Source organism: Neopelma chrysocephalum, unplaced genomic scaffold (assembly GCF_003984885.1).
Source record: "Neopelma chrysocephalum unplaced genomic scaffold, ASM398488v2 Primary Assembly neopelma1_79, whole genome shotgun sequence".
In the NCBI taxonomy this organism is placed as follows: domain Eukaryota; kingdom Metazoa; phylum Chordata; class Aves; order Passeriformes; family Pipridae; genus Neopelma; species Neopelma chrysocephalum.
The window spans coordinates 5,143,410-5,162,603 of record NW_020897740.1 but is presented as its reverse complement, the minus strand read 5'-3'; the positions used below and the strand labels follow the sequence as shown (position 1 = coordinate 5,162,603).

The 19,194-nt window shown below is 42.0% G+C and overlaps 1 long non-coding RNA gene across 2 annotated transcripts in view; it reads left to right on the top strand.

The window, feature by feature from the left end:
* LOC113970762 overlaps nucleotides 1-14,431 on the top strand; it is a 76,586-nt gene extending 62,155 nt beyond the window's left edge. The window contains exons 4-7 of one of the 2 annotated variants that reach the window (XR_003535321.1): nucleotides 3,588-3,668; nucleotides 5,909-6,003; nucleotides 8,200-8,663; nucleotides 14,351-14,431. This is a non-coding gene — a long non-coding RNA (uncharacterized LOC113970762). The remainder of the gene's footprint in view (nucleotides 1-3,587; nucleotides 3,669-5,908; nucleotides 6,004-8,199; nucleotides 8,664-14,350) is intronic. The other variant, XR_003535320.1, reaches the window with a different exon arrangement.
* The last annotated feature ends 4,763 nt before the right edge of the window (nucleotides 14,432-19,194 follow it).

Genomic DNA, 19,194 nt, shown 5'->3' with positions numbered 1-19,194 from the left:
GGCAACATGGACTCTTCCCTACTGGGTATCAGGGTCGTGGAATTTAGGAATTTGCACCCCTATGCACCCCTATGTGATTGGGTTTGCAATATGCCACAAACAGGGCACCAAATGGAAACATTGCAGTGATTGTAAGGCAGTGATAACAGTGCGCTGCAGCTACTTGGGTAGAAATAGGAACAGAAATGGCCTCCAATTTACATTTTCTGCTCTTCCACAGCCCTAATGAGATACTAAGAGAAGGAAAACCCCTTTCAAAGAGAAAGCAAACATGGCAGAGCCGAGGCATGATGCAGAGCCCCAGTATTTTATGTCCCAGTGCACGTAGACCAAGCCTAGACCACAATGCAGGGAATGTGTAACTAGCAGGCCTACAATCTGATCCTGTGCATCCACGCTGTACTCAGCCCATGTGTTCCTTGGCCAGAAAGGGGCTGTACAGAAAAGCTTGGCAGCTGTTTGAATTCTGTGGAATTAGGTAAAGTTATCTAGATTACAGTTCAACAAAATCTTAGTTGCCACTTGAATTTTTGATGGGGACAAAGATAAATCAGGAATTGGCCCTGCTGATACTGCGTTTCCTTGTCTGGCTGCCCACCCCAAGGAAATGCAAATGTGAGTTAAATCCTCCTAAGCACAAGTGTAAGAGGTGAAACTTTCCATTTCCACCCTGCCCAGCTGTTTACATTAGAGAGAAACCCTTTTGGAATAAAAGAAGAGAAGCACCCCATGGTATAATTACAATGAGCACACCCCTGCTATCATTTCCAGAGGCACTTGGGAGGGAGCTACCACAGCCTTCAGAACTGAATCCTCACTCAGGAAGGACAGATGCCAGATCATTATTCTTGGCTTTAAGATAGAAAATAGCTTATGGGCATAAGATGCTATTTACTGCCTACAGTACATTTCAAAGAACAGCTATCTTGTCAGTCATACACCCTTTGTATTGCTTGACTAGGTCATTTTAGTTTTGCTGTGGTTAGTTATTTTAAAATCAGTGTTATTCTTATGATCAGCTATCCCTTATCTGCAGTGGTGAGAATAGCTTGGGGTTGCGACTTAAAAACCACAAATATGACTAGTCTTGGCTCTGAAACTTTGAGACCCATAGGCACGGTCTTTTCTTACAGAATGCAATCATTATGGCATGCACACAGCCCTGAGCTATTTCACTTATTAAGCCAACAACTGCTTAAAATGGCAAGCTGCTCTTGGAAAAATCAACTTGGTGCTTTTTGCCTGTACAAGATCCCTTTTGATACACATAAATTTTGAGAAAATCTAAGCCTAGGGCAATTGTCTACCTCTGAGATACAGTTACAGCAGGATAATGAGGAGACTCTCAGTTACATTGCTGTGCTCATCTTCACCCACAGTACTATGGATGCAACAGGCAGAAATGATTTGTTCTCTGTAAGAGAACAAAAAAACCCTCACACCAGTGGAAATGTGGCTTTGTGTGCATATCTGGGGTGAGGGAGATCCAGAAAAACACCAGACTGAAGGAGCAAGAACAGTGTGGTGTCTTTTACCAGAACTGTTTCTGGGAACTTTCTGGAAATCTTCACTGTGAGGGTAGTGAGACATTGGAACAGGTTGCCCAGAGAAGCTGTGGATGCTCCATCCCTGGACGTGCTCACAGCCAGGTTGGATGGGGCTTGGAGCAACCTGATCTGCTGGAAGGTGTCCCTGCTCATGGCAGGGGGTGTGGAATGAGGTCATCTTTAAGGTCCCTTCCAATCCAAGCCATTCTCTGATTCTGTGATTATCAGTGCTGTTTTTCAGAAATCCCCTGCTGTTACACCCAGAGCCACTGGAGAGGTGATGTGTAGTCAATGTGTTGGTTGATCAGCATTCAGGGCTTTGCATCTGGATGAAGTCTTTCATCCACAGCTTCTCTGGGCAACCTGTTCCATGTATAATCACAGTCATGCTTTTCCTATGCCAAAATCAGCTTTTGGTTGCCCTTCCCAAGCAGGTTGCAGTGCATGGCACTCTGGCTGTCCTCCCTGTGGGGAAGCCACGCCTTTCACCAGGCTCTGGTGTATGGTTGGACATGTGCAAAGTGCTGCCAGCACTGGGGGCTCTGGAAGTCTTCAAGATAAAGTGCACTTTCTGAAAGTAAGATTACTCTTATTACCAAGATGATGTGGAACTGTTTATTTTATTAGGAACCTTTTCAAATAATTTAATTATCACACTAGTTGTGTTCATAGCTTATATTCTAAGGGCACAATTGTGTGACCGAATGAAAGATTGTCTCCTACCAATTTCATTGTACAAACAGCCTGGAGCTCTCTCTGCCTTAAATATATATCCAGAAGTGGGTTGAATGTGTGTGAGAAGTGGAGACAATCTTTGGAAACAAAAGGAGCTCTTACCCAAGGTCTCTTTAAAAAAGTCTTGCTAATTTTTTAAAATAACAATGATCTTTTGAAGACTGAAAAAAAAATAGTTCTGTACTCTGCTCAATGCTGATCAAATGGTTTCACAGTTGTCTACAATCAATAAGATTTCGCTTTGGCCCTATCAAGGTAAATTAAAAAAAAATCACAAAATTCTGCGATTCCACATCTGGGAAAGTTCTGCTTTTCCACATGAAATATATGGCAAGCCTGGAGTATTCGGACTGCCAATGAGCAAATCTCCACACCATATAAATGGTGCAGTTGAAAAAATTATTAACTTATGAAACTTATAGCCAGCAGGGTTATAGAAATATTATATATAGGGGTATAGAGAAATCAGTAAATAGAATTGCTATCCAGCATGATTATTTTATTTTTTTAATATTACAAAGTTATTCTCCCTTTGGAACAGGGAGTTAAAAATGCAATGGCACAAGAATTCAGAAATATTTCTAGAAAGGAAAAAAGCAACCTTTAGACGATACAATCCATTGTACAACACCTCTGTATGTCAAAATTATATCCTTCCTTTAATTTCTTCCAAAGGAGAAACCACAACGTTTCATCAGAGAAAGCATTTTGGTCACAGTACAACAATGCATTTTTCAAAACTGCATTTTTCCAGGTAAAATATTCTTTTCATGAGAGACTTGGTCAATCCTCTCCCTTTTTCCTCATCTGCTGGTATATCACACTGGCTGGAAAAGCATCTCCTCTAGGCTGGGAAAACCTGTGGCCACCGTGTACTCTAAAATCTACTCAGGAAGCCCAAAATGGTGTTAGAGTGGCCAGTTCCAGCTCCTTATTCTCAGCCAGGTGTTCCACACGAGGACACAGGGTGTCACCACGGCAGCTGGTGGCTGTAATGCACCTGCATGGAAGCTGCTCTGCCTCTCCCAGTGCCGGCAGCTGCCAGGAGCATTGCTGTTTGCTGAGGCACTGGAATGTTCCTCACCCAGCTGTGCTCCACTGGACACCTCTCCCCGGGGTGGAAGAGCAGTGCTGACAGCAGGGTGACACTAACGTTGGCCAGCTGACAACCAAAAGTTGCCTACACACACCCTTGATTGGACTCGATGTCCTTCCTTTGACCCTCAGCTCCTTCCTCTGACTCTGAGTAACGAGTGTAAGCACTCCCAGATACTTCAATATATCTTTTTCCTATTTTTCTTCTAGCAGAGTGGATATTCCTCCTTCGTTGCTCATAGTCCTATTTGTCTGCCTTCTAAAGAAGTGAACACATCTGCTGGGGGGTTGGTGTGTCTGAGCTCATCCATTAGGAAGGGTTCATGAAATACTTGATACTATTCAGGTAGCTTGTGATAGCCTCCTCCTCACAGCTGGAGGATTTTATTTCCAATATCTGAATAAAATACACTTGCTGAAGAGCCATATCTTATACTAGGACCAGCCACAGACTGGACACTACTTGGGGCTTGTCCTCTTGTATAATTCAAAACAAAATGGAGAAAAATACCTTACTGAGCATGAATTTCCCAAAAGGATATGGCTGCACTTGTCTGCAACTAAGTCACGGTTGGTTGCATACTCTGCTTGCCTAAATTCACCCTTTCCAGTCTGTGAGGATTATACTTCAGACAGTTGTTTAAATGGTCATATCAAACATAACACAATTTGGGGACATGGGATGCTTATTATTTCAGGAAGATTTCTTAAGTGCATCACTAGCATGTTTTCACATTTGATTGTAAGCTAACAATGGCTGCAAAAGACAGTCATTGGCAGGGGTGAACCATAGTACCACCCTATTATCAATAATACCAATATATGGCAGCAAACTGCTCCTCCATGTGTCTGCATGGGAAAAGTCTTAAGTGCAAAGCCCTGTGTGATAGACCAAGAAAACCTTCCTAAATAATTGTGGACCAGAAAAATTATTTTTTTTTCTCCATGAATGGGGTGTTTTACAGCATGTTTCTGTCTGAACAGCAAAAATGGTCAAGAGGAAAACTGAAGAGATTTAAGATGCAAAACCAAAATGCTGTTGATTCTAAACTGAGTGTAAAGGTTTTTGTCAATGTGGAGGCCACAGTTACACACTCTCATGTACAATCAGACAAGCAGGCAGAGTTTCAGATAAAATTAGGGTGTGAGGAACAGAATCTTAATTATGTTTTTAAAATGCTGATGGTTCATTACATAGTGATTTTTTTAATGCTGCTGCTCTGAGCTTTGCCCCATCCTAAAGACTGCTGTGCCTGAAAACTCAGAGTGGTGGCTCCAAGGGAAGGATTTTCCTCTTCCTCAGTTTCCCACCATGGAAAATGTCTACAAATGAACACAAGGAGCAAGGCAACAGCTTGCAAAAAATGCAAAGTCAAGCTTAGCTGTGGCCCACCTCTGCAGCAATCTTGTTTACCCATCAACACCTCAGGAACAATCTCTACTTCATTCACATTCCTCACTAGCAGTCTTCATTATATGGTGCACCACATCCTCACATTAATTAGCACCTCACTGGCAGGCTAAGTATCATTTTTCAAAAGGACTGCAATTAACAAAATAAACCAAATCCCTTTTTAGTTCAAGCAGCACTGCTTCTCTACCTTTCTTCAAAGTGATGGGGTCAAATTGTTGTTTTCCTCTGTAAATCAGCAATGGAAATATTTCCAGATGTGGGACGGTTTTCACTTGCCTAACACCTTTTGCCTGAATATTTTAAAGGGAAGGGTGGGGAAGGATATTGATTTTCTTTGATTTTTCTTCAGTTTGTCTGGGAAGTTGGAGGCAAGGAGGTGGTGATAAGTAACTTACCTCAGGTTACAGAATGACTCATGAGTAGAACCTGGTTTTGTGGGCTCTCGGATTATTTTTTTCACCAGATGATCCACAGCAACTGAAAATTTGGTAATGTGTCTTTCTTGAAAAAGAATAAATTACGTTTTTGTTGGGGGAACATCCTGGTTTATTCCTAGTGTTGATAAAGTAAATTGCCAGCCTGTCCCGTTCATCCAACCTTTGAGGCTGATGCCAATGGCAGTCCAAATGCAGAGCTTGGGAATGTGTCTCACACAGCCATCAGCTTGAAAGCTGTCCACAAACTCACCAGTATGAAACTGTAATACCACAGCAATATTAGTCTGTGACAGCTGGGGAACCAGAGAGGTCTCAATGGCAATAAACAGAACACGATCATTTGAAATACGCTGTATTCCTTTGGATGCTTTGCAACATGATCTTCTCTCTGTGGAGAAAACCCTTAGTGCATGGGGCTTAAAGATTTCTTTCCCTATTTTAAAAACAAATGCTGTGGAAACAAATTTTCTTGACTTGAAGTTTTGTATATAAAACCAGCTTAGAGTTGTCATTAAAATACTGTGGCTGAAAAGTGCCAACAAAACATAAAAATATTGACTGTCAGTGGTAATCCAGCTCCCTCAGGGGCAGCCAGAGATCCCCATGGTGCCATGGCCTCCAGGCACGATTTTCTGGCTGGATTGGCCCTTCTATGGATAAGAATGCCTTTCCCTCACCAGAAGGAGCCAGGAGTGTCTGAAGCAGCTCCACAAAGCCCTGTGACTTGCTGGAGCTTTTTGGATTTCCTGGTGGGCCATTGAGAGTGGGAGAGAAGGTAAGCTTGGAAAAATGCAGTATTGCCTCTGGAATGCAAATTTTGCTTTTGGGCAAAACTGTTTTTCTAAAAAAAAAAAAGAAAAAAAGGAAAAAACCCACCTTTTTTCCCCTTTCCAACTGTCTCTATAGGGCCAGAATCTTCGCTGTGTGGCAGTTAAAAAAGCAATTCAATAATTTGTCCTCACAAGCCTGTTAAAGGTCTTAAAAGAGACTTCCAAAATCACCCTAAATAACCTCAGAAGGGAAAAGCTGATTTTCTAGGTTCAGTTCAGCCCTATTTTGTGTGAAAGATGACAAAGCCACAAGGCATGCTGTACTGCAGAACCCACCCTGTGGTGGCCTTTGAGATGCCTCTCAACACCAGTGATATTTGTGCTTTGTAATGAACTTTTAAGGCCACTATGTGGAAAAGAGTGCTATTGGCAAGTGCAATTCCCTCCTCATTAAATATTCCCGTGCTGTGAGAAACTGTGAGTCCCGGTGCTTTTTTAACACTTGGCAAAAAGAATGATGCCACATTGCTGTTGAAGATGATGCTGGTCCTTCGGGCAGGCCTTGCTCTGCCCACCTGAAACAGTCCTGACTTTTTGGGACAGAGATTGTATGGCACAGTTGGGATTTAATCAACCCTCTCACACAAATCTCTGTGCTACACTTCTAGACCAAAAAAAATGGATCTGGGAAACCCCTCACAAAAGGACTAAGAGCTATACTGGAGGTATCTCTCCTGCAGGCATTATTCCTCTGAATAGGCCAGAGTTTAGGGCAGGTCAAAAGAAAACTGCTGATCTGGAAATAATGGTGCATGTCGGGAAGATGCCACCACCGTGCAGGGCCCGCCAGCTGTGTGCCCCCTCCAGTCAGCACCACACAAGGAAACACAAACACAGATCAGCTGCAAAATCATTATTATAGTTGCCTTGAATAATAATAAATAACAATAACAACAAAAATAACAGTAATAGTTGTTGTTGCTATTACTGCTGCTATTATTGCTACGCTCAGGCCATTAAAGACTGCAGTTCAGTGTCAGAGAGGTGAAGCAGTGGTTTCAGAGATGCTCCTGGAAAGTATATGCTCATGCTGCCTCAAACCTCTCACTGTTGTCCTGTTTTCCAAACAGTGATGCCTTAAGCCCCCTAATGTTTTTTATTTTTCTAATTTTGTAAGCTTTACAAGTTTTATAGGTAATAGAAGTAGATTTTAGAAACAAACCCTTTTCTCCCTCCTCCCCGTAGTACCCCTTAGTTTATACATTCCTTAATCCTCTCACCCCATTCCATACCCCCATATCAACCCTATTCCCATATCCAGTAGAAAATGTTTTGTCTCTTGTCAAGGCAAGCCTGTCTTGTTTGGAGAACGCTTGTATCTTGGCCTAAACCACAGGACAGAGTCAAGGAACTGGGTGACTCTGCTCTCTGTACCCCGAAGATGATGAAGAATGATGAAGAGGGGGTCCCAAAAAGCCCCCCGACCCAATTCCAGGAGGCGGGCCAGGGGGTGGACCAGGCCAAAAGTTATAGGGTGGACACACTTGGGATTGGCCAGATATTGTTATAAATGTAACATCCCGGGCACAGCTCAGCGCGCGCGTCGTGTAACATCTATTGCCTTGGTTAATTAAACCCTTTCTTATCTCACCCCAACTAACGGCTCCTAGATTTTTTTTGTAGCACCAGCTGAGCAGGCATCAGAGTCACATAACCTCTGATAATGCATTTTAACACTGTTTGCCATTATATATGTCCAAAATAAGTCGTTTGCCAAAAATGACACCATCTTACGTGGCACGATTAGATGTTGGACAGCCCAACGGAGATCACCTCAGCTTAGTTCCAGTGTATGTTCCCTTTGAAATAGAAATTCTACATAGAAATGAGAAAAACCCTCCCTTTATTTTGTTTCATTATATCACTGAGGCTTTGATGCACCCCCTAAAACTCTCTCAGAGAATTATGTGCTGTGCTCTGGGGGTCATGACATTGCAAGCATCATGTATTGGAATGGTGGAACAAACTTTTCAACAGGCAGAATTTTTCTACTGGCTATAAATATTCCCTATCAATCCTACTAGTGCCTCAGCAATCCTCTTTAGAGCCTTCCAGCTAAATGGCAGATATGCCCACCAGGTGTAATTCTAACGTTATCAGGATGGCTATAAAAACAAAGATTTTGGCTAATAAAGTCACAGTGATTATAGGTACTCAAGCTTGGGGCATTCCCTGATTTTCTACACATCTTCAACTTGCAAAGAATAAACAGGCTGTAACTGTCTTGAGAAGATTCCTCCAGGCTGGACACAAGGCTACACCATAAGGGCAATCATGGCCACACTGAAAGACCTGTATTTCCCTAGGAAATATCCTGCAGCACTGCTCGCCTTTGGAATATATTTGAAAATACCTGCCATGGAACATTGCGTCCCTGTTTGCTTTTCACACTGACAGTGCCCAGAGCTCAAGTTACAAGTATATCAAGTCGCCTCTAAGAACACCAAAGAATAAAAATGTGCTACTTCCAAGTGAATGTGGACTTTCCAACAAACCCTGTACAGTTCCTTGCCTGTGATATTTCCACAGCTCAGTATTCTCCCCTCCACAAAACCGTTAGATTCCCTCAAAGGGTGATGGAGAGCAAAGATGTACATATATTCAGGTAGGATATATCTTTTTTTTGGTGGTCAACCAGGCTAAAGCTGTTCCCAGCAACTTCTGGTTTCTTACTTTTGTTTCCTTTCAAAGCAACCTAAGGCACTTCAGCCTCAAGAAGAAGAAAAAAACTCCATGCTTGTTTTTGCAATTGATGGATATTTAACTTACTGTTACATTGGGAAAGATATCAATTCCCTTGTATTGAAATAACTTGTCGAATCTCAATATTAAGCAAACCCAGTAATTCCTATCAAACCTAAAGTGTTAATACGTATACAATTATATATAGTTCTGGTCTACACCATTTCAAGATGTGGAGGGCAAGTCTTAACACTCCATGCACTGCAGCCATCTCACTAAATCCAATGTTTCTCTGAAACACCTAATTTAATTTAAATGCAGGGAGTCACACCAGAGCCAGCAGATGAAACAAGAGTGTAAAGGGTGGTCCTAAACCAGTTGTATATTTCTGAACATTTCCCCCTCTCTACATTAACTGCATTAACTGTAATTTCTTTGATTACAACTCAGATTCTCCCACCCCAGTTTTTTTCCCGCTTTATGCTGCTGAGAGAGCTTTGCTCATGGTCATTGTTTCCTTTACACCACTGATTAGTCAGACAGCTCGCCTGGTTGTGTGGGGTTCTCATGTGAGTGTGAGAAAGCAGCACGAAGAAACCAAGGAAAATATGAATGCAAAACCACAAAGGAAATCCAGGCATCACCAAGGCCAGGTGCAAGCTCTAAAACTGGATGTAACTTGGTCCCAAGCTGTCTTAGCATCAGCTTGTGGTTAATATTGTCACCGTTGGGTTAGCAGGCTTGTTAGGCTCTGAGCATTACTTTTTTTTAAGGTACATCCTAAGAGATTCAAGTTCTACCTACCAAAGATATTTAGAAGAAAACATCTGACTGTGAAATTCCATCAGGAACCAGAGTGCTGTTTATTAATAAATGGAATATATATATAAAAATTAAATGAGATCTCAAGTTCTTTAAGCAGAATCATGGGAATGGAATTATTCACTGTAGTTATTGGTGCACAGTTACTCTCTCTGTGTCTTCGTTAAGCTGCAGAAAAAGCAGATAATTTTCAGGTTTTACCTATTCATCATTTTCAGGTTTTACGCATTCCTCCTCCCTTTCTGGGATGCTTTTCTTCATCTGAGCTCGCTGCCCACCCCTCTCCTCTGGCTGACCTTCTTTGGAGGGTACAATTTATTTCCTACCAGCCCTTTTCTCTCCCATCCCATACTACCTGAAGATGTCCAGCCCAAAGCCACCATGATGAGGACCACGCCAGCTGCATCTCCCTCCCTGGGAGCTGAGATCTGGGACAGGCTTCAGTGCCCTGTTTGAACTCGTCAGGGGAATCTGTGCCCAGCCACCCAGAGCAGCTGCCAGAGCAACCCACAGCCCTTCCATGCCCCCTCCCTCCCTTTTTGCTCCAGCTGCTGGAGCCGTTATCCCTCCTTTCTTCCTTCCTCCCCAGGCATTCAGGGCCACAGCTGTTTGATCAGGTCATGGTCCCATTCTCTCAGAGCCACTGACAAACAGCACGAAAAACCACTGGTGGAGAGATCAGATTTTCCTTCTCATTCCTTTTCCACCAACAGGGAACTCTCCCCTGTTTGTCTGAGGGCACAGTGGCCATCGCAGCTGAATGGTGGCTGCTTTGTGGCTGGCAAGGCACACACAGCTAAAATCCATATATTCTCGTTTTCCATTTATTTTCCCTTCCCATCTACCCCAGCAGAAGGAAGAGCAGGTGAGCAGTGCCACAGAGTGCTGGTCACACTGCTGCTCCTTCAATCATGTTGTGAATTATAAAAGCAGATCACTTTGATTGAGTGTGAGGTACCAGAAAACTTTTGGATGGCCACTGCTGTATGATCTCATGCAGACAAACCACCTGTTAGTGGGCTGCAGCAGTCATAAATTGGTCCTGGGAATGCTTGGATAAAGAATCGTCTTCTCTGTTGTCCCAGGAGAGCTGATCTATCTGTATAAAATATCTATTTACTCTGCAGAAGTTGCCATTAAAATATTAGCTTAGTGATATTTTCCATGAGGAATTCCTGGGCTTTCCATGCTCCCATGTGCATGCAGACATATGTACCTACATGTGCACACACCGCAGTGTGTTGGAAGAAATGTGAGTATACGTAGCACTGAAATGTAAATGCAACTGTTCAGGTTCAGTGGAGATCAAAGAAGGTAGGAAATGATAGAATGAATTATTATTGAAAAAAATCATTGAAATTTATCTTCCAGAGTTTCGTCTTTGCTACGCCTTTAACAAAGTTGTTAACAGATTCTATAGGGGATCAACGTTTTTATTTTTTGTAGTGCAAAATTGGACTTTGCCATAGACCCTTCTGCTTTAATTTTAATTCTGTATTGATAATTTCAGAAAATAAATATTGATGCTTTAAACCTTTTCCCCCCTTCCTTTCTCCTTTTTTCTCTTCTTTTTTTTTTTTTTTTTTGCAATCACCTGTAACAGAAAATCTAGTAGGTTTCTATCATTTCTTTCCTTTTCCCATTTTCTCTTTATTAAGGTTTTGAAAAGCCATAGAATGGCGAGAAATGGGATTTTTCAGAAGCAGAAAGCTGCAGAATGGCCAAGGCAAAAGCAGAATCTCACTCTGCCCAGCATTTTTCAATTGAAAGCAATAAGGAGCAAGGAGAATCAAAGACACATAGTAATGACGATGCTGCTGCTGCTACAGTAATTCCCCTTTGAATATTGCCAAAACAAAACAGTGCAGTGTTGGAGTGTTTCTCAGAAACACCTTCCTCTTCTTTTGTCAGAAGGGGTTGGAACCAGATGATCTTTTATGAACTTTAAGGTCTCTTCCATCCCAAGCCACTCTATGAAGAATTAAAATTTGGCTTTTACAAAACAAATGTGTCTCATTGGAACTGTTTATCAGTCTTGATGATAACACCTTTCAGTGCCTTTATAAAAATGGAGGCTGAGAGCCACACTGAGCAGAAATGGGAACCCAGAGCACCTCTCAGCCAACAGAAGGCTCTGGTGCTCTTGGAGCATATCTGTGCCAGGGATAAAATACACCTGGACCCTTTTCACACCAAATCTGTGCCAGTTCTGCAGACAACCTGGTGGCTTTTCCAAGGCGGCAAAATTGGGAAAGTGTGTGTGTATGTGTGACGTACAGCGAGAGGAAGGGAGCTAGAGGAACAATGGGCTTTCTGGATGGCTGAAACATCTCAATTTTAGTGTCCAAAATCAGGAGCCTTTTGTTGCACTTCACCGCAAATCTAGCAGAAAACTTCTTCCTCAGACATGGGTCTCGTGCCAGTTTTGAGATAGATATTCCATTTTGTGTTGATTTTGGATTTGGAGCCAATATTGGCCTGATCATGGAAACTGAGTTGCAGCTTTAAATTTGGAGAGGCAACTGGTTCTCCTGAACGCTTTTAAAACACTTTCAGTCCTTTGGATGAGAAACGCTCACGTTTGTTTTACCATTAGTCACTTGGACTAAGACCACTGGAGGTCTGAGGGACCAGCTAAATCCTACCAGATACATAGATTCTTCTTGACTGTCCTTTGCATTATAAGTACCTAAAGAAAGGATATTTATAGAAATGAGTCATGTGCCAAGTGGCATTTTCTTTCATTCCAAAGATGAGAGGTTTACGTACATAAAACACACAGCTCCACGTGCGATACTCTCCCCAGTGCATTTACAGGCAAAATAACAAGCTGAATGCCAAGACTACAAGTTGTCCAACAGCAAATCCAGCTGTCATTATTGCAGGTATCCATCCTCCAGTGGAAACAGTCTCCATCAACAGCAGACAGCTGTGGCTTTTAATATAATTCAGTGGCAGATAATACAAAGCAGTACTTTCACAGCCGGAGCATGGATGAAAAATGACACAGCCCAGGAACATGACAAGTAACAGGCCTGCAGGGTGAAGTTCTGACTGGCTTTAACTGGAAAGCTTGTTTTCTCTCGAGCACACATGTTTGCCAACTTCAAATGGCACTTACTATTTTTGGTAAAGTTGTTGCAAGCCCTCACACATGCTTCATCCGAGCACCGGTTCAATAGTATATGATAATCATTTGGTATTAAATGCTGCTAACGGAGCCAGAAGGTTTCCTTCATGCATCCTCCTACCACTGCCAAGGCAATCAAATTAATTCTGTTAACAGCCTGCCAAGTCCACTAGCCCACTAAACTGTCCTGTGTTAAAAATGAAATCGAGACATTGATATCAAACCGTGCCGTTTCCCCACGGAGTGTGACGGCTGGAGCCCTGCCAGCGGGAACGACTGCTATCATCAGACGATGCCATGCGATGGCTCTAATGAGCTGACATTTCCTGTTGCTAAATTGCCACGTCTGAAAGCCAAACCAAACAGTGCTCAACCTCTGCAGAAACCAGACGATGGTTTCTGACTTTTCCTTCTGCCTTCTGTTTCCGCGCTTTCGGCGTTTCTCCATCCAAGGCTGCCTAGATAAAGAGGGATGAAGTAAAAAACTGCTCCTGTACCATATGGAATATATCAGACTGCTCTGCAAAAACCAAGCTGTCTCATGTTGCTTCCCCAGACATCATGGACCGTTCTGCAGGCTGAAGCATTCCCCTGTTAATTGGAATGGGGGGCTCTTGTGAGTGAGCACTGCAGGTACAGGTTGCCCACACTGGTCTGGCCATGTTGTTTTTCTGGCTCTTTTCACTGTCCTCTTTTTTCACTCTCTTCTGGCTGCTTATTTCAGCAACAATAGCAGTGGCAGATGGAGGAGTTCACCTACCTTTTCTAGGATCTCCAGGGAATCAGTGCAGAGCATTGAAGGTGCTGTCACTGTTACATCTCCTGAGTCTCTCTAATCACCACTTAGCACAGTGAAATCTTAATGCTTCTCTTCAGAATGATTTTTCATCTAAAGTTTTTCACCTAAAGAAATACTCTTTATGGGGGTCAAATCACCAGTGCGTGTTGAAACCACTGTGGTCTTAAGCCTAGCAGTGCTCACTGACATAGACACTGCTTCTGAAGCAAAACAGGTACATCCAAGGAATATTAATGGAAAGAAATATTACATGCTCAGCCTAAAAAACCAAGCAGTAGTCCTCTGGGATTCTTAACATGTGCTCCTCAGCAAATGAGCTATAAGGTAAGTTTAGTTGAACAAGCAAAAAAGGGGTGTTTTGCCAGAAAGAGGATGGAAATTATGAAAAATGGCAGGCAGAATTTTTTTTTCACCCACCAAGAGAAGGCCAATAAGTTCAAGGTAGCATTGGGTTTTTTCTCATTATTTTCTAGGCTGGGATAGAGGGGATTTTATCTACCTGCACCAACCTGCTGTCTTAAGACTTGAACTAAATAGGGGCCTGTTTAGCTGGCAGCATAGTTTTCTTCATAGCCTTTGCTTTTGTCCTCCAAATTGCATATGAATTTCATAGACCTCAAGCTGTACTTGCAACCTTTTCCCTAATTCACAGCACTGGTAGTCTTGGCTGTCCTCCATCAACTTAACTATTAAGTCTCAAAAGTCTGTTATGGATTTTATAGACTTGGGGGAAGCTCATTTTGCTCGCGTGCAGGCTCTTATCTGTTCAGTTTGGTTTGCTCTCTTCTGTAGTGACACATTTAATGTCTGTGGCACTAATAAATAACTAAAAATTATTCCACCTATTTCTTTGTATTAGGTTGAAGTCAAGGGATGAAAATGATCTACCCTGGACAAGTGTTTCCTCTGGTAGCAATGTGCTAAAAAAGCAACAGCACTGCTAAGAACTGTGTGTCTTTACAATTCCAATTTTTTTCTGCCGTGGGTTGAAGTAAGTCATAGAATCATAGAATCATTAAAGTTGGAAAAGACCTTCCAAGATCATCAAGTCCAACCTTTAACAGAGAAGTCAGTGCATTTTGGTTCAATATAACCACTACATACAGCACATATTCCTTAGAATTTTGAAAGCATCTACTTAATCCCTTCCCAAAATAATATAGCAAAGATTTCCAAGGAAACTTAAAGCATAAGGGAAATCAATGAATAAAATAGGTACTGACATGGATAAAAATAATTTTCCTCTCAAAGCACAGAGAAAAGCTACTGATGGCATACATTGCTCTCCTCCCCACTCCAACCACTTCCCTTGGCTGGGGGTTTCCATGACCAAGACAGCCATCTAAGTTACAAGTCTGCATGGTTGTACAGAAGCAAACCAGCCTTCTGCCTTTATTTTTAATTAATTTTTGAAATTCTGAAATTACTAAGTAGAAAAAGGCTGATGCTTATCCCAGGCACTGATCTATTTTGTGTAACCTGGACATAGGGCTGTTGTATGCAAAATAGATGCAATGAGCTTTGTAGCTTAAATAGAACTATATATATATTGCTCAGGTGATCGAAAGGTCAGTTATATTCATATCCAACCATTATTTCTCAGGCTTTTCTTTAAAACCTTTTTGTAGCAAAGAAAAAAAGGCAGCATAAATATAATAGCATGAATATTAAATTCATAAGCCTGAGATACATAAACAAGGAAGTAAATCCTGCAAACCCTCCTTGCCCCATACCAAGAAAAAAATCTAATGCCCATTTGGGAGCAATGTGGTGTTTTCAATACACTGCAGCTTCTTCTGGAGTTCTTAAAGTGCACAGATATGAGTGATTTCCAATTTAAAGACCTTCTTAGTTGTGTGTATGTGTTTCATTTTCTATATACTTTGTAGGTCAAAAAATCTTGTCATATCAGTCTAGAAAGAAAATTTCACATCCCTATCACAGCAAAAGCTCAAGGTTTTGTTCTGAGAGACCAGTCTTAGAAATTTTCTACCTTTGAAGAGACTGTGCTCTTTAATTTCTAACACTTGGCATATGCAGTGCTAGACAGCACAACAATTGGGTTTTGATGTGTTAAGTGGCAAAGGACATTCAGCAATTAGCCTCAGTGTAGAAATGAGTTTGGGTTTAAGGACAATATCACTTAAAATCTAAAAGGCAATATTTAAAATATAGGAGGAATTGTTTGCAATTGTTATGTTTGCAAGGGTATGTTTTTCAGCAAGAGTGCCATGATATATGTTGCTTTCTGTTGACACACTCTTTTCTTCTACATTTGGGTTCATAATGGATTGCATGTAATTACAAGAGGTGATCTTTCAAAGTAGTGTTTTCCAAAGAACTCCAAGAGAAGAAAATGGGATCTTTGTGCTAAATAAATGCCCACAAGACCTGCTCTGCTCTCTTTTGACCAAGAGAAAAATGATGGAAATAAAATTCAAGTGATTTTCCATTTCTATTTGCATAATGTTTGCTTTAGGTTAAAGGCATATGCAGGCCTGTTGCTGGAAAGCTGAGCACATTGGAAAGAACAAGAAAAGGAAGGTCACATCCCGACATGATGATGTACATTAATTGATTAAGAGAATATTATGTCATTTCTGAATAGGCTTAGTGTCAAACTCCTGCTTCCCTCCAACTCTGGCAGCATTAACAGCATGCTGTTGATACTATAATTTGAGGTCTCACTACCTTTGACAGCTCTGCAAGGGTATTTTGGAAGGATTTAGTGGTTTTGAATAGCTTATTTCACTAACCCCTGAAGAAACACTTTCCTTCAACACAAGCACGAGTGGTTATTTTCTATACTTAATAAGGCCAAGGTAAAGAAAACCTGATTGCATATTTTTAAATATTTTATCTTTACATGAGCCTGAGTTATGCAAAGCACAGAGCCATATACAAGCTTTCACAGAGAAGGTAATAATATCGGAAAAAATCTCCAGGACTGTCTAACTCACATGCCAAAACTTTCAAGCAGGAGTATAAAATCAGAAAAAAGTAGTCCCAACAGAAGGGTTATTAAGGATAGGAACCTCCCCTCCTGATGAGAAGCTGCATCTTCTGCTCATCTCCAGGGATAGAGGAAGCAACAAGTAAACAAGTTCTCTGCATTTCCTACCACAGTATAGTATTAAACGCCCAATTTTTGTTTGAAGTGCATGTGGATGATCTATGCTAAAACTGGTCCTGCAGCAGACATATGCAGGATGTGTCTATTTATCTTGTAGATTTTCTAACATGGGGTGAGAGTGAAGGGTGAGAAAAATGGAGAGAGGAGTGAAAGAACTCAGACTTTTCCCAACATTCCTGTTAAGTTCTTAGCTGCTCCTATTCTATGGGCACTCCTCACTTCCAGGATTTTCTGTAGCCTTGGATAAATATCCTTACTCATTTTTTTGAAAATAAAAGATAAGAATGGTGGTAACACATATGATGAAAAGCAATTAAATCAAATACCGTCATATAAACCTGAGAAAAATCTGAAAAATAAACAATGTCTCCATCAGAGAATTGTTACAACACATCACTGTTATAATTATTATAATATTATACTATTTTCCTTAGCAACAGCCTAGGGTTTGTTTAAACTGTATAGGTTTTGAAGAGGTTGACACTGAAATGATTCAGTGGATTATATAGTTGGATTCTTCTTAAACTACAAGTAAAATTTAATCCCACTTCATTTCCTAGGTGACCCCTGATTAAGCTTGTCCAGCATCTCTGATATCACACAACAGTTACCCTGATACAAGAGCTGAATTGACTGAGAAAAATAACTGGACAGGACCAAAATAAAAATCATAACAATTCATCCTTCCATTTCAGTTTGAAAAGGAGGTAACTATTCCTGACTTGAACACACCAGAAAAAAAGTGACTTTCCCAAGGTCATCTAAGAGCACAAGGACTGGGGTCCAAATTGCCAGGATCCTACCCAGTACTGTCCCCATTAGGTCACAGAGGAGGTCTTTGGCTTTCAGTGACAATTCCCATTGCAGTGATCTTTGGAATTTCCTAACAGCAATCAACCTGAGTCAGTGTAGAAAATAAAGGAATAAGTTGCTCCAGAAGGTTCTGAAAGCAAGTGTAGAAAAATTTTGGCTGTAGTGCCAGTAATGTCGTATCCTACTGTCCTGATTTCCCATCTGGAATGACAGTAAAGGGAGCTGAGACGTTACCATGGTGGCTGCAATAAGAACCAACTGCTTTTCCCTGTCTGGAAGCTATCTGATCTGTTTTGCATTCAAAGTCTTCGTTGGAAGGAGTTATGGCTCTGTGAATATTACTGTGTTCTTAGTCATACATTTATTAGATATGAAATATTTTCACTGAGCACTTCTTAGAACCATCACAGAGCAATTTAACACTTTTATATGCTTTAGCCAGTCTTATTCTTTGCCTTTGTGATTCCAGTTATCCCTTTCCCTCTCCCAAATAAAAGAAGATGATGATTTAATCTAGAAGACGTGCTGAGGGCACCAACAGATGTGGTTTTGCTGCTCCACACTCTGACTCAGGGTCTTTTCCAAATCCCCAGATGAAGTCAATGCAACTGTTTCATTGCTTCAGAAGGGGTTTGGATGAGGCTTTTTTCATGATACTGGGAAAGGACTTTGCCCCCTCTGCTGAACACACACTTTTACAAAACAGGGATAGCATTGGGAACTCGTGTTTGAACTGCTTGCCTGGGAGCTACCATAGGACAGACCACGTGTTGTTATCAGGATGATGGAGAAGGAAACAGTTAATGGCCCAGCCACTATTAATATAGGTTAAAAACAAGTAACTTTTGTTTATATTTCATTGTTGTTTGAAGTACTCAGAACTAAAAAAGGAAAAATCTGATGAATATGCTGTGTTTACATTGACTTAGTTCCCATTCACATTTTCCTAACGCGAAGAAATACCTCCTCAGCACAGAAACATGGGAGAAAGCTTCAGACGTCAGAGGGAAAGTTTCTTTTGCACGAGCGCTCTGTTTTGCAATTTTCAGGCCCCAAGTATGATAGAGGAGTCATTTCTCAGGCTCCATTTATGACTGCTCCAAGCATGCCTGGCACTGGAGGGGATTGTGTGTGGAGCTGGACGTGTTTGCAAGACCCTTCGGGGGCTGCTCGTGGTCCCACAGAGGGGACAAAGCCATGCCGACCCCACGGGGGGCTGGTGGTAGCCAAGACGAGGAGGTTGGTGTCTGGCTGCCCAGCTGGGAGGTGCTGTGCTTTGCTTTGCTGCTGGGGGATTCCTGGTCCCTCCCCACCTCTCCGCGTGTCCCTGCCTGCTCGCCGAGTCCTCCGGCTCCATTGATTTATTTATTCCTTCACGCAGAGCTCTCTGAGATCAACCCCGAGCCACGGGCAGGCTCCGGGACAAGCAGCCGAGGAGGAGAGCAGCGAGCTCTTAAAAGTGAGGCTCTCCAGCCGTCGAAGGAGGCAGCAGTGCCAAAACATGGAATGATTGCCTAGCCCTGCTTTTGCAAGGTTTTACAGCTCCGTTCACACTTCCATCTGTCTCCCTCCCCCCTTCCCTGTTTCCCCCCCCTCCCTTCCCCTCTCTCTTTTTCTGTCGGATGCTTCAAGGAAAAGAAAATTTATGGAAGTGGTTCCAAGAGCTGTTTTCTCTGCCTTGGTGCTAGTCGGTGCATGCTCCTGGCTGGCTCAGCCCTCCCTTCTCTGCCCGGCTCCAAAACTCCTTCACCTCACAC